We start from the raw sequence: 15,528 nt of genomic DNA on the forward strand, positions 1-15,528 counted from the left end.
AAATTCATATGGGGCATAATAGAAGATATCTTACTGATGTCACAACATATTCAAGGCATGTTAACTTAGGAAACTTGTATATGACTCTTGTGGTTACTCGTTACGCACTTTTCGCGTTCGGATCGGCTTATGTAACTAGTTTGCATATATTAGTCGAAACGGGTCAAACCATATCGTTTTTGTCTCAAAATCCAGAATGTGTTTAAGTTACCCATGTTAAACAAGCATGCAAGCTTGTCGGGTCAAAATCACATTCTAAACCGGTCTTCGCTTTATCATGCGTTATGGACCGTGTCTTCCTTTTGAAAACTAACCGGTCTAAGTCTAAGCTTAATTAAAGACCCGTTAGGATTCTAATAGGTTATTAAAAACCTTCGTTCCAGATTAGGAGCCCAGTAAAAGATACGTGCACTTGCTGTATTTGATTTATACACTGCTCAGGTAAATACTCTTAACTTATTTTCCCTATACGGGCTTGGGATACGGTACTATAGAAGTACCGCTTGGTCGGGTGTATGTAGTCATTTAAATCGTATTGTGATTGATGTATTTACATAACCTGTTTGATATGTATTATTTGGTGTATGGCCCTTGGGGGTTAAATGACCATGTCCCGGATATCCTTGGCATCATTCAAAGAAATGGCCACGACCTAAGCACGGGGTGTAGGCGTACACCTGACAGTTGCATTATGTAAAAACTGGTATCCCACTATAAGGAATCGACCTTGTGGGCATTATACCTGTGGCGTGTCAGTTAACTTAAGTCCGGCCTTACAAACCGGCCCTAATGGACGACAAATGAGTAAAACTGTATACAAGATTATTTTGAATAATTTTCCCAAGTTATAAAATATTTTTGCCTAAGTGCGCTCAAATCAATTTTCTAAACATTTTCAAAATGAGTCAGTTAAGTTGTATTTACCAGTGCAAACTGACGTATTTTCCAAAAAGGCTAAGTGCAGGTACTAGACGAAATAGGCTGGCTACTCCAGGCATCATTACTCAAGTCTCGCAAGCTTTAGATGTCAAAGTCTGTTGAACAGTTTTCTTTTTATTTGATCCGCCTGTGGATCTGTTTCGACTGTTTTGTGATACTTAAACATTACAATTTATTCAGTTGAAATGAATCTATATCTTTTGCTTCCGCTGTGCATTTATATGTTGTGTTGTTTGACTATGATGATATCAACTACGTCATGATACTCCCCACCGGGCCCACCGGTGACACGTGGAAATTAGGGGTGTGACAGGTTGGTATCAGAGCCAACATTGAGTGAATTAAACACTAGCCTTGTGTGTTTAATCTCAGTTACACAATTGCACATTCTCGAGTCTAGACAAGAACATAGGATTAATCCTAATTCGTTTTATTTCTCCTTTATTGGTTTCCTTTGTTATTTTTCTGATTAGTCCTTGCATGGGCAAGTGATTTCAGTTAGAAGTCCCATTTAGGGCAACCATTCCTATTATAATAACTTTCTTCTATAAGATCTACCATTATGATAAAATGGAAAAATCTAAAAGGACAAGACCTAGCCATGTGTCACCTTAAGACAAGGCCAAGATGGTAGTTCCTCAATTAGATTCAGATCCTTGTTAACATCTCAAATTAGGATTTCTCTGCGTTTAAATATTAAAAGAATCTTAAAGGTAAAAGCTAGCCTAATTGTCATTGCAGACATGGCCAAAATGGTAAAACCAATTCGAAAGATTCAACCCTTATTAAGATTTGATATGTTATATGCTTGACAAAGTGTGATCCGATAAAATCACCTAAGTCATTACTGAAAAGGGTTATTCTAAATTCCCTTATTTATATAATCATCCCTTAAGGATGAAGTGCCCACGGGCTATAATTAACGTCCTCTAGGACTAAAGACAGTGGTAGCCTGCAACTCCCTGTCAAGAAAAGGTAATGAACTTTGATTCAACCTTAATGCCTCAATTCTATAAAATCCTGGTTTAATAATTAAATCTGTCTTCGTGACTAGGCCTTTTGTGCTATTATATATAATTTAGGGTTATCCTGAATAATTAACTAAAATGTGCATTAAAGCCATAGTTAATAAATCGTATAAGACGATAGAACTGTATAAGCTCCCGTATAAACCTCGTCCTCATTTGATTTTATGTAGCAATTAAAGCTACATGGCAAGGTCGGAAGAAGTGAACAGTCATTCCCTGGAAAACGATGAGGATAGGGTTAATATAACCAAAGGAGAGCTCCGTACACTGATTGATACAGCTGTATCTAAAGCTGTAAAGGAGCAATTCAAGGAGGTTAGTGAGACGTATAGTAGAACCTCTTCGGTACCCCACTCTAAATCTGTTCCTAAAACCCATTCGGAAGCTCATAGCAAGCCACCCTCTAAGAAAGATGAACCCAAGAAAGAGAATGTCGAACATTCCTCAAACCAACACAGTGTTCCATCCAAGAGGATAGTGTTCGATGATGGAGCGCGTACCAAGTCTTGTACTTATAAGTACTTTGTTTCCTGCAAACCCCGGGATTTCACTGGGGAGAAAGGAGCAATTGATTGTATGACCTGGTTAGATGAAATGGACACTGTTGTTGATATCAGCGGTTGTGCTGAAAGGGACATAGTGAAGTATGTATCCCATTCGTTCAAAGGAGAGGCACTGGCATGGTGGAAGTCTCTCATTCAAGCTGCTGGGAAGATCCCACTCTACGATATGTCATGGGAGCAGTTTATGGTTCTCATTAAGGAGAACTATTGTCCACAGCATGAGGTGGAAAGGATTGAATCAGATTTCTTATCATTGGTGATGAAGGATTTAGATTGTCAAGCTTACCTCACCAGCTTCAACACCATGTCTAGATTGGTCCCTTACCTTGTGACACCAGAACCCAAGAGGATTGCGCGCTTCATTGGGGGTCTAGCCCCAGAAATCAAAGCCAGTGTTAAGGCTTCTAGACCTGCTACTTTTAGATCAGTAGCTGATCTATCTCTATCCCTCACCTTAGATGCGGTCAGGCTGAGATCGCTCAAGAACTCTGAAGAGAGTAAGAAGAAGCGTGAGGAGGATAACTCACGAGGGTCGGAAAAGAAGCACAAGGGAAACACTGAGTCCAAGAAGTTTGGGTCTGGAAAAGGTAGTCAGCGAGCAGAGGAAAAGCCAAAGTGCTCAACTTGCCAAAAACGCCACTTTGGAAAGTGCAGGCTTGAGACCAAGTCTCAATCAGGATCACATGCATGTGGGTTATGCAAGTCTAAGGAGCATAAGACTATTGACTGCAAAAGGATCAAAGATGCTACCTGCTACGGCTGTAACGAGAAAGGGCACATTAAGACTAACTGCCCTAAATACGCCAAGAAACCTGAGGAAGCCAAGAAGACCAATGCTAGGGTCTTCCAAATGAACGTACAGGAGGCAATTCAGGACGACAACGTGATCACAGGTACCTTTCTCATAAATGATATCTATGCAAGAGTATTGTTTGATTCTGGTGCTGATAAGTCGTTCGTAGATAATAAGTTTTGCGAGTTGTTGAAATTGCCTGTTAAAACCTTAAGTGTGAAATATGAGGTGGAATTAGCTGATGGTACCTTAGAAACCGCCTCAACCGTTTTAGATGGATGTTTTATATCCATTAGGAACCACTCTTTTCCTATGTCTTTACTTCCCTTGAAGTTAGCCGGATTTGATATAGTATTGGGCATGGATTGGTTATCGCATAACCAAGCCCAGATCATCTGCAATAAGAAACAAGTGGTAATTTAGACTCCGTCTGGTGAGTCACTTACCATTCAGGGAGATACCCGGTATGGATTACCTGGGCAAGTGTCTCTGCTCAAGGCATCTAGATGCTTGAAGAAGGGTTGTGTCATTTACATGGCACAAGTGACTATTGATGAGCAGAAGCCCAATATTGAAGATATTCCAGTCATTTCTGAATACCCTGAAGAACTACCTGGCTTGCCACTAGATAGACAAGTGGAGTTTAGAATTGACATCATCCCCAGAGCAGCGCCTGTTGCGAGAGCACCTTATAGGTTAGCATCAACAGAGATGAAGGAATTAAGGACGTAGCTGGATGATTTGCTAGCTAAAGGTTTTATTAGACCTAGTTCATCTCCTTGGGGAGCACCTATCCTGTTTGTGAAGAAGAAGGATGGATCGATGCGTCTATGCATCGATTATCGCGAGCTTAACAAGGTGACTATCAAGAATAGGTATCCTTTGCCCAGGATCGACGATCTGTTCGATCAACTGCAAGGAGCAAGTTATTTCTCTAAGATCGACTTGAGGTCAGGCTATCATCAGTTGAAGGTTAGAGATGAAGATGTGCACAAGACTGCATTTAGGACTCGTTATGGTCATTATGAGTTCTTAGTGATGCCTTTTGGGCTCACTAATGCACCTGCCGCATTCATGGATCTCATGAATCGCGTCTGCAATCCTTATTTGGATAAATTTGTCATTTTCTTCATCGATGACATTCTCATCTACTCGAAGAGTCAAGCTGACCATGAGAAGCACCTCTGTTGCATTCTGAAGCTACTTCAGCAGGAGAAGCTTTATGCCAAGTTCTCGAAGTGTGAATTTTGGCTTCGTGAAGTCCAATTTCTTGGACATGTTGTCAGTGAGCGTGGTATCCAAGTAGATCCCGCTAAGATTGAAGCTATTATGAACTGGCAAGAGCCGAAGACGCCTACGGAGATTCGCAGCTTTCTAGGACTAGCAGGATACTACATGCGATTTATCGAAAACTTCTCAACAATTGTAGCACCCCTGACTCTTCTCACCCGCAAGAATAGCAAGTTTGATTGGGGGCCTAAGCAGCAAGAGTCTTTCGACATTCTGAAGCAGAAGTTAAGCAACGCTCCTGTGCTGACGTTGCCTGAAGGAATTGAAGAATTTGTAGTATATTGTGATGCATCGCACACCGGGATGGGCTGTGTGCTGATGCAGAAAGGCAAGGTCATTGCCTACGCTTCACGTTAGTTGAAAGTGCACGAGAAGAATCACACCACCCATGATTTGGAGTTGGGTGCCGTCGTATTCGCACTAAAACTATGGAGGCATTACTTGTATGGAACCAAGTGTGTGATCTATTCTGATCACAAAAGCCTTCAGCATCTGTTCAATCAAAAGGATTTGAACATGAGGCAGCGACGTTGGATGGAAACGTTAAATGATTATGATTGTGAGATAAGATACCATCCAGGCAAAGCAAATGTGGTTGCCGATGCCTTAAGTAGGAAGGAGAGGGTAAAGCCTATAAGAATCAATGCCAAGAGCATTGAAATCAAGAACAGTTTGAATGAAAGGTTGTTAGCTGCGCAGAAGGAAGCTGTGTTAGAAGCTAACTATCCTGATGAGAAGCTAGGAGTAACTGAAGAGCAGTTATCCTATGGTAAGGACGGAATCCTAAGGTTAAATGGACGAATATGGGTTCCTGTTTATGGAGGACTTCGAGATGTCATTCTTCAGAAAGCCCCCAGTTCCAAATATTCTGTTCATCCTGGAGCTGATAAGATGTACCAGGATTTAAGGGCAAACTATTGGTGGATAGGCTTGAAAAAGTCTATAGCCACTTATGTAGCCAAATGCTTGACGTGTGCCCAAGTTAAAGCTGAACATCAAAAGCCGTCAGGTTTGCTGCAACAGCCTAAAATTCCCACTTGGAAATGGGAAATGGTGACAATGGATTTCATCACTAAGTTGCCAAAGACTAAGAAAGGAAATGATACTATATGGGTGATAGTAGATAGACTGACTAAGTCAGCACATTTCCTACCCATTAAGGAAACTTTCAGTTCTGACATGTTGGCCCAATTGTATGTTGATAAGATTGTATCTTTGCATGGAGTGCTTGTGGCCATTATCTCTGATAGAGATACCAGATACACGTCACACTTTTGGAAAAGTTTCCAACAGTCCTTGGGCACGCATTTAAATTTCAGTACGGCTTACCATCCTCAGACGGATGGGCAGAGTGAGCGTACAATTCAAACTCTGGAAGACATGCTTCGTGCATGTGTAATTAATTTAGGAGGTAGCTGGGATAAGCACCTACCATTGGTCGAGTTCTCCTATAACAATAGCTACCATACAAGCATTCAAGCTGCGCCTTTTGAGGCATTATATGGTAGGAAATGCATAACGCCTATTTGTTGGGCAGAAGTAGGAGAAGCTCAATTATCAGGACCAGATATAGTCTTGGAAACGACGGACAAGATTGTCCAGATTCGTGATCGCCTGAAAACTGCCAGGGATAGGCAGAAGAGTTATGCTGATAAAAGGCGAAAACCTCTAAAGTTTGAGGTTGGTGATAAAGTTTTGCTCAAGGTATCACCCTGGAAGGGAGTGATGCGACTTGGTAAGAAAGGTAAGCTAAGCCCAAGGTATATAGGACCATTCGAGATCATCGAATGTGTAGGATCAGTGGCTTATAAGTTAAACTTACCTGAAGAGCTCAGTGGTATTCATAATGTCTTCCACATCTGCAATCTGAAGAAATGTCTAGCTGATGAGTCACTAGTCATACCACATACAGATGTGCATATAGATGAGAGCTTGAAATTTGTGGAGAAACCTTTGTCGATTGAAGATCAACAGGTTAAGAAGCTTCGGAGGAAGCATGTGCCTATTGTAAAGGTTAAATGGGATGCCTGCAGAGGTCCCGAGTACACGTGGGAGGTAGAATCCACAATGAAGGAAAAGTACCCTCATATATTTCATTAAATCTCGAGGTCGACATTTCTTTTAAGGGGGTGAGGATGTAACACCTCGAAAATTCATGACCAATAAGGTATTGACACGTGTCATAAGCTTTGAACGTGTGAAAGATTGCGTATGAAGGACTAAAGTTGACAAACAAGGAAAGTATGTGAATATAAGGGTTCAAAATGTCAACAACGGATAAATATGTCTTTTAATAACCCTATATGATGTTTATATCCTTAAACGAATAAATCATGGATCATACGAAGCTAATTGTGAAAGAAAGTGAGGAATTACAAACTACAGGGGCTAAATGTGTCAACATGTTTAAAGTATACCTCTGAGTGATCTTTTAGCAGACCCGAAGCTTTGTAATGATAAATTATACTCACTAGAATGAGTGATAAAAATTTCACAAGGTTTCGATAAAGTATGAGAAAGTTATGACAATATTCGTATACGAGGGATTAAAAGCGTCAATATCGAAATTTACGACTTTTCGGTGATCATATGAGTAACCGGGGACTAAACAAAGTTGGTTTATGACTTGGGGTCCTTAAAAGTCAAGTTTGGGGGTTTATAGAGCAAGAAACCACCTTAAAATCAAGTTTGGAAGGACCAGGGACCAAAATTGCAATTTTTGAAACTTTGTAACCGGATCAGTGGGGCCACGCGGCCCGCGTAAGATCCTTATGAATCCTGAAGCGGGCCGCCTCAGCATGCCAGATGTAGAAAAACATCACAGGTGTCTGTACAGTCGGTTTAACCGACTTAGAAACGTGGTTTTTCATACCTGGAGCTTGTTTGATGGTTTTAAAGGGTGTAGGGACACTTGGAATGATCCCACAACATCCCTAGACCTTGTTTGGCATGATCTTGATGATCAAAGAAGCCTATATAAAGGCCTTGAGTTGGGTTTTCATTTGCTCATTCATTTGGAACTTCACAACTCTTCTCTTGGAGGTTCCTGGAGCTCAAGGCTCATCCTTAGTGTTCATTAGTCGTGCTTAGGACTTTTGTAAGTATGCTTAACCTCCTTTAATTCAGTTTTGCTTAGTTTATTAGCGTAAAGTCAAACCGTCGTAATTAAGATTTGACTTCGTCATTAATCTTAATTGCTCCAGTCAAAATTCAAATTGAAAGTACCAATGAGTTGGTAATTATGTGGGCATTAAACCCCTAAAAGGTCACCCTCTGATTCCCACTCTAATTAGGTCAATTGTCGAGTCAAACTTGATTATAAAAGGTCAACAGAAAGCTAATTTTCAAATAAATGCATAATTAGCAATGTAGAAGCTATGCAACCTGTTTTGACATTAATATAACTTGGTAATCAATGTAAGAACATGTCTAAACATGTTCAACTCGACAATTTTCAGTTTAGGCTCGGTTCGGGACCGAAAGTCGCATAGTTTGACTTATGCTTTGACTTTCAGTTCTGACCCGTTTGTGCATAATTTAGGAATGCCTTAGAGCCTTATTAGGACCAAGTTACCTATAAGTATAACCCTCTGTGATTATACAACTTGGTTCATTAGTTATCCAATTTATATGCATGTTTCCGTTAATCGCCTAAATGTTGACTATTATGCCCTTATGACCTTAAAACATGAATTTTGAAAATGTAAAAGAGTAGAAACCTTTGGTACTGATTTATAAACTTGTACCTAGAATTTGACATCAGTTTGAGGTCTAGATTAAGAGTTATGCTCAATAGCGTAATTAGAAAGCTTTTTAGTAATTAAATGGCGTAATTAGCATCTTGCCTATCTAAACCCAATTATGGATACCAAAATTTTTACCCACTGGTGTAAAATAATATTTTGGGATTTTTTGGAGATTTTTATTTATTTTTAGGCTGATCGTAACCTAGAGTTCTAAGCTTAATTCGGTAGTTGTCGGTTTTGCCCTTTTAAGCCATAAAATGAGTTTTACCAAACCTTTTGGAACCAAACCTTTTTCTACTGATCTAATATGATGGATAGAGTATTTTAAGCCTTCTGGAATAGTAAAAATATCAGCTTTCCTATAAGAACCCAGAAATAGCTCAAAATCGCCATTTTAAGCGTTTTTAAGCGTTTTAAACGCATAGTATGTATTAAAACCATATTAGACATATAAGACTTGATACCTACTGATGTTTTAAGTTAATTTCTATACTTTAGCAGTAAGTAGAAGTTTTGAAGTCAGATTTCCAGATTTGACCTTTGAACCTTAAGTGAAATTACCAAAATGCCCTTAAGATGCATAGTTTGGTTTTAAGTGATAAATTTCACATATAGGTTATACCCTACTGATATAACTTAGTAAATTAAGTATTTTTACTGATTCCATCAGACCCGAAACTCAGAATCATATTTAAACTCTTTTATAACCTTTTAAATGACCAAAATGCCCTTTCGGGGTATAATTTGAGTTTAAATTCATATGGGGCATAATAGAAGATATCTTACTGATGTCACAACATATTCAAGGCATGTTAACTTAGGAAACTTGTATATGACTCTTGTGGTTACTCGTTACGCACTTTTCGCGTTCGGATCGGCTTATGTAACTAGTTTGCATATATTAGTCGAAACGGGTCAAACCATATCGTTTTTGTCTCAAAATCCAGAATGTGTTTAAGTTACCCATGTTAAACAAGCATGCAAGCTTGTCGGGTCAAAATCACATTCTAAACCGGTCTTCGCTTTATCATGCGTTATGGACCGTGTCTTCCTTTTGAAAACTAACCGGTCTAAGTCTAAGCTTAATTAAAGACCTGTTAGGATTCTAATAGGTTATTAAAAACCTTCGTTCCAGATTAGGAGCCCAGTAAAAGATACGTGCACTTGCTGTATTTGATTTATACACTGCTCAGGTAAATACTCTTAACTTATTTTCCCTATACGGGCTTGGGATACGGTATTATAGAAGTACCGCTTGGTCGGGTGTATGTAGTCATTTAAATCGTATTGTGATTGATGTATTTACATAACCTGTTTGATATGTATTATTTGGTGTATGGCCCTTGGGGGTTAAATGACCATGTCCCGGATATCCTTGGCATCATTCAAAGAAATGGCCACGACCTAAGCACGGGGTGTAGGCGTACACCTGACAGTTGCATTATGTAAAAACTGGTATCCCACTATAAGGAATCGACCTTGTGGGCATTATACCTGTGGCGTGTCAGTTAACTTAAGTCCGGCCTTACAAACCGGCCCTAATGGACGACAAATGAGTAAAACTGTATACAAGATTATTTTGAATAATTTTCCCAAGTTAGAAAATATTTTTGCCTAAGTGCGCTCAAATCAATTTTCTAAACATTTTCAAAATGAGTCAGTTAAGTTGTATTTACCAGTGCAAACTGACGTATTTTCCAAAAAGGCTAAGTGCAGGTACTAGACGAATGTAACATTCGTCAAATTTGGATCCCCAAAATCCGCCTCGTTTTGAATTTTGAATCCTAATCCTTTAAACCTCGGAAATTTTCGCGAAATAAATAATCGTTGAAAGATATCGTTAATTTATTTTTAATCCGTTTATAAAAATGGTTATTTATTTATTTATTTTATTTAACTAATTAAATTATCTACATCTTAAAAACCTAAGTAAATGAACAGTAAATGAACAGTCAAAAAGGGCATTTTTGTAATTCAATTGTATAACCAGTCACGCATCCAAAAAAAACCTGCTTAAAGCCCACCGCCCCCGCCCCCGCCCCTTCGCCATTGTTGAAAAACCCACCACACCGGAGAGAGAGAGACAGAGCATACCGCACGGGAGAGAGAGCATGAACGGGTGGACGATGATGGTGGCTTCGAGGTAACAGTGAGGGTTTACAAGCTAGAGGAGCACCAGCCACCTGATCTAGGGTTTCTGGAAGGGTTGGATGTCTGGCAACAACTCCTCCGACGAAGGTTTGCCTGTAAATTAGGGTTTATTGTTGCTTTTCTGTTTACCGTCGCTGAAAAGCTCTGAAACCCGATGACCAACTGATTTGAGGTAATTTGATTTATTTGGTGTATTTTGATTTACAATCTTTCAGATTTCTTTCGTCGTTCTATCTTGCGTGTAATCGGCGGTGTGTGGGGTGCAGTACGTTTAGGGTTTTTGATTAATTCTTTGAGTGTTCATTTGGCTGTTCAGCTTGTGGGTACGTTACAGTAACAAGATGGAGGCGGCGTGAGCTACGATTATTACGGGTCTCTGTTTGACTCCGTCAAGAATTCCGGTAAACCTCGGTTCAGTTGCATGTTTCTTTTATCGTTAGATCGATTTTCATTGTTTTCGTTAATCTATTTTTGGTCTTACAGAACTCCAGCGAAGCTTCAACGACTTCTCCGGTGACCGATATGGCTGTTGTTGTGTAAGTTTGATGCGTTGTTTGCAGTGGTTTGTTGGTAGTTGTTGTGATTTTAAGTTCATAATCTGGTTATATGATTTGTATTAGTTCTTTGTTGAGATTATAGTTTGATTTTAGTATTAAATGATATTTTCGAATCCAGATCTCTATTATCTTACTGTGAACGAACTATTTGATTTTACTTGTAAATGTATATTGGTCAGTGAATCTCGCTATTTGGTCTAAGCTGTCATCCGTTTTTTTTGCGTTGATTATCTAAATTCAATGTTCGTATTTTCAGATGTAGAGGAGTATATGGGTTTAATAACATTTATTACGATTTTGGTATGAGGTGATGTTTCAGAATCCAGATATGTGTGCAGTTGGCTAAGTATGCAGCTTTAACACCGCCGTTAATTAAAGTAAGGCCTTATCGAGTCAGATGGGAAGCAACGGAGAGAGAAAGGGCAAAGTCGGATGGCGGAGTTACCGCGTTACTTCGACAATAACCTCACTCCAGTGACGACGACATGCGACGGGTAGGACTTCTAAGATTCCGGTGAGTTCACCTTTTATTGTGGCATACACTCTTTTTAGGCGTTAATGATATGGTTTCCGCCAAGGTATATATTTTAAGGTTCATTGGTTGTATGATATTGCATATAAACTTCAATGTTAGTTTGTAATTTCAATTTATAATGCGCAAAAATTACCTCCAAAATTCGTTAACACACTCATGTCATAGTGTGATGTCGTATTTGGGGCTCATATTGTTCTTGGTGCTTGCTAATTTTTTTTTTAAATGTATGCAGACTTACCTTTGTTGGTCATATTGTGATTTAAGCTTCAGAATCGATTTGCAGTATTTCATCTCAGTAAATCAATTTTAGCAGCTATCTGGTTAGGCTTTTTATAAGGTATTTTAAGTTGTTAGTTCCTTTGATTAAATAATAGAATGGATTCGAGTGTCAAAATTATTTAGTAAATGTTTTTGCAACTTCTACACCCACTGCAACTGAACATCGTGATGTGATTTGGAGTGACCGAAGAAGTATATTGTTAAGGTTTGTGAGAAACAACGTGTGCTTTCATTCAAAAAAAGTGAGGAATTAGTCAAATCTACACATGTTGCTAGGGATGAGCTCGGTATCGACAGGTACCGAAAGTACCGGTACCGAAAATCCTTAAAAGTGGGTACCGATACCGGTACCGATTATACCCAATACGCTTCGGTACCGGTACCGGTATTTGAGGGTAATAACCGATAAATACCGGTACCGAACCGGTACCGAAAATGCCAAAAGTTGGTGCTGAATCGGTACCGAAAATGTACCCGGTTTGGTAAATTCGGTACCGGTACCGGTTCCGGGTCCAATTTGCTCATCCCTACAGTGTTGCTTGGTAGGAAGCTTCCTCAATAACAATTTTTGATTCATATAAACTCGATCTGTTAAGTTTGATTGTTGGACATGACGTTTGACTTTCATATATATAAAAGATTTTAATAGAGTAAATTGCCATTTTAGTCCCTGAGTTTTGTCCAAATTTGTCATTTTAGTCCAAATAGTTTTTTTTTGGTCTCTGGGTCCCTGACTTTTCCTTTTGTTGCCATTTCGATCACATACACTAACTCCATCCAAAAACTCCATCTTTAACCAAGGGTATTTTGGGGATTTTCATTTTAAATGTTTTCAATTGCCATTTTGATCCAATTCCAAAAATTCAAAAAAATTTCAAAAAATTCTAAAAAATAATAAAAATTCTAAAAATTCTAAAAAATTCTAAAAAATCCAAAAAATCCGTTTCGGCGCGAACCGTTTCGGCGCGAACCGTTTCGAACCCGAACCGTTTCGAGCCGAACCGTTTCGACGCGAACCGTTTCGACCCGTACCGTTTCGACGCGAACCGTTTCGACCCGTACCGTTTCAAACCGAACCGTGCCGTATCGAACCGTGCCGTATCGAACCGAGCCGTTTCGAACCGAACCGTTTCGAGCTGAACCGTTTCGACGCGAACCGTTTCGAGTTGAACCGTTTCGACACGAACCGTTCGACGGTCGAAACGGTTCGAGTCGAAACGGTACGGGTCGAAATGGTTTGGCTCGAAACGGTTCGGGTCAAAACGGTTTTCGCCACGGTTCGCGTCGAAACGGTACAACTCGAAACGGTTCGGGTCGAAACGGTTTTCGCCACGGTTCGCGTCGAAACGGTTCGGCTCGAAACGGTTCGGTTCGATACGGCACGGTTTGGTTCGAAACGGTACGGGTCCAAACGGTTTGGCTTGAAACGGTTCGCGTCGAAACGGTTCAGTCGAAACGGTATGGATCGAAACGGTTCAGCTCGAAACGGTACGGGTCAAAACGGTTCAGCTCGAAACGGTACGGGTCAAAACGGTTCGGCTTCGAAACGGTACGGGTCGAAACGGTTCGCGTTGAAACGGTTCGGGTTCGAAACGGTTCGCGTCAAAACGGATTTTTTTGATTTTTTAGAATTTTTATTATTTTTTGGAATTTTTTTGATTTTTTTGAATTGGATCAAAATGGCAATTGAAAACATTTAAAATGAAAATCCCCCAAATACCCCTGGTTAAAGATGGAGTTTTTGGATGTAGTTAGTGTATGTGATCAAAATGGCAACAAAAGGGAAAAGTCAGGGACCCAGAGGCAAAAAAAAACTATTTGGACTAAAATGGCAAATTTGGACAAAACTCAGGGACTAAAATGACAATTTACTCATTTTAATATTAGTATAGAACTATGGTGCGGTTTCCATAAAACGGGTACTGGTATTATGGGCCAAGTGAAGCTCCAGGGATTAACAAATGGATCGGTCGTTGACCTTCTGAGCATTGGACATATTGAGTTGGATTCAAATGAGAAGCACTAGGGCAGGACACTGGTGGTTCATCACTTTGGATCTCAGGGTCAGACTTGGTACAAGGTAATATCAAAGTCACTTGTCTAAAAAAGCAAACTTTGACAAGAGTTTTATGTCTTAAACAAGTATGTTATTACTGAATAAATTTGATGCTTTTGCTGATGGTCCAATTGCAATAGACTTCACGGGAAAGGCGAAACGCGTGTCAATGGTTAAAGCATCAGACGTTATTGGTCTGCTAATATTGCTCCAACTAACGGTTGCTCAGATTGTAGTTACAAAGAACCATGTTTGAACTGTTGATAGCTTATTATGTTAATTGTACTTACATAGGTTGTAGCACAACAAAGGACATGATAAATGCTTGCAACCATACCTGAATAAATAAATCACAATATTACTAACATGATGAATGCTTAAGCATAGGGGTGTTCAAGATCGGATTATCCGGTTTTCGGATATCCGAAAATCGGATATCCGAAAATTTCGGATAGTGAATATTGATATCCGAATCCGTATCCGAAATTTCGGATATCCGATTTTCGGATATCCGAAATTTCGGATACGGATTCGGATATCCAAACGGATATCCGAATTTATAAAAAAAAAATCAAAAAATCCGTTTCGTGTATAGATTAAAACTAAACTTATACTCGATTTTATAAATTTTCAACATTTAAAACTAAAAACAATCATAAATTCACACGAATACAATTATTTACTACTTTTTTACTAACTTTTACAATACTTCAAACAAAATATAATGCTCATATACTATATATATTTATAAAAATTTAATTAGTTTTCGGATATCGGATAATCGGATTATCCGAAATTTTTGAAATTCATATCCGAATCCGAATCCGAAAATTCGGATTATCCGATTTTCGGATATCCGAATTTTTGGATATCCGAAATTTCGGATATTTCGGATACGGATATTTCGGATATGCCTAAATAAAGCTAGCCTAACACGCAGCGCAACGCGCGACGTCGAATACATCTAGTTAATCTTACAATCTAAAAGTTTTATTCTTTTTATAAAAATAATAATCTAGTTAGCCTTGTTAAGGTTTTAAAGCTAGTCAAGTTAACCTAGTTAGTGTTAGTTAGTCAACTAGTAAAGTGGAAGGACCTTGTTGTAACTTTTAAAAACCCTAATCTAAAAGAGTTAACATAGGTAGACACCAGGGATCGAACCCGGGTCAATCATATCACAATCAACAACTTAACCGCTCCACCACCTATTTCGTTGGTTAACAACAGCACATTCTTTGTCCTTATACGCGCGAAGAGAACGGAAATCCATTTAAAACTTGATTGCCGCCTACCTACTGTGCACGCGTAGAAGACAACACATCTTTCCTTTGTTTGCTTTGCTGATTTTTCGATGATTCTTTCTTAAACAACTTTGCCGCCAAGACAGCCGCCTACCTTCCTTCCTTCTTCGCTGATTTTTCGGGATTACGATCGAAACCGCGTTTCCAAACTTACGGGCTCAATCATTCCATTTTGATTAGCAATCAAGAATTCTTTTCCAAACTCGGCCGTAATCAACCGGAACCTCCCAAAATCTCGACACCCCTCGACACTTATATAAATACCGAACTTCCCCACCCGGCACCTTATC

At 39.4% G+C, this 15,528-nt stretch overlaps 1 long non-coding RNA gene across 6 annotated transcripts; it reads left to right on the forward strand.

Moving 5' to 3' along the window:
• The first annotated feature begins 10,369 nt into the window (after positions 1-10,369).
• On the forward strand, positions 10,370-14,304 carry LOC110891328. 6 transcript variants are annotated; one of them, XR_002565238.2, is made up of 7 exons: positions 10,370-10,682; positions 10,827-10,911; positions 10,994-11,046; positions 11,324-11,581; positions 11,835-11,939; positions 13,774-13,961; positions 14,078-14,304. It is a non-coding gene; the product is annotated as an uncharacterized LOC110891328 (long non-coding RNA). The 6 variants fall into 6 exon arrangements; XR_002565239.2 differs by having other exon boundaries at positions 10,371-10,682; positions 11,387-11,581; XR_002565235.2 differs by having other exon boundaries at positions 10,994-11,581; positions 13,769-13,961.
• The last annotated feature ends 1,224 nt before the right edge of the window (positions 14,305-15,528 follow it).

The sequence above is a fragment of the Helianthus annuus genome, chromosome 11 (genome assembly GCF_002127325.2).
Source record: "Helianthus annuus cultivar XRQ/B chromosome 11, HanXRQr2.0-SUNRISE, whole genome shotgun sequence".
Classification (NCBI taxonomy): domain Eukaryota; kingdom Viridiplantae; phylum Streptophyta; class Magnoliopsida; order Asterales; family Asteraceae; genus Helianthus; species Helianthus annuus.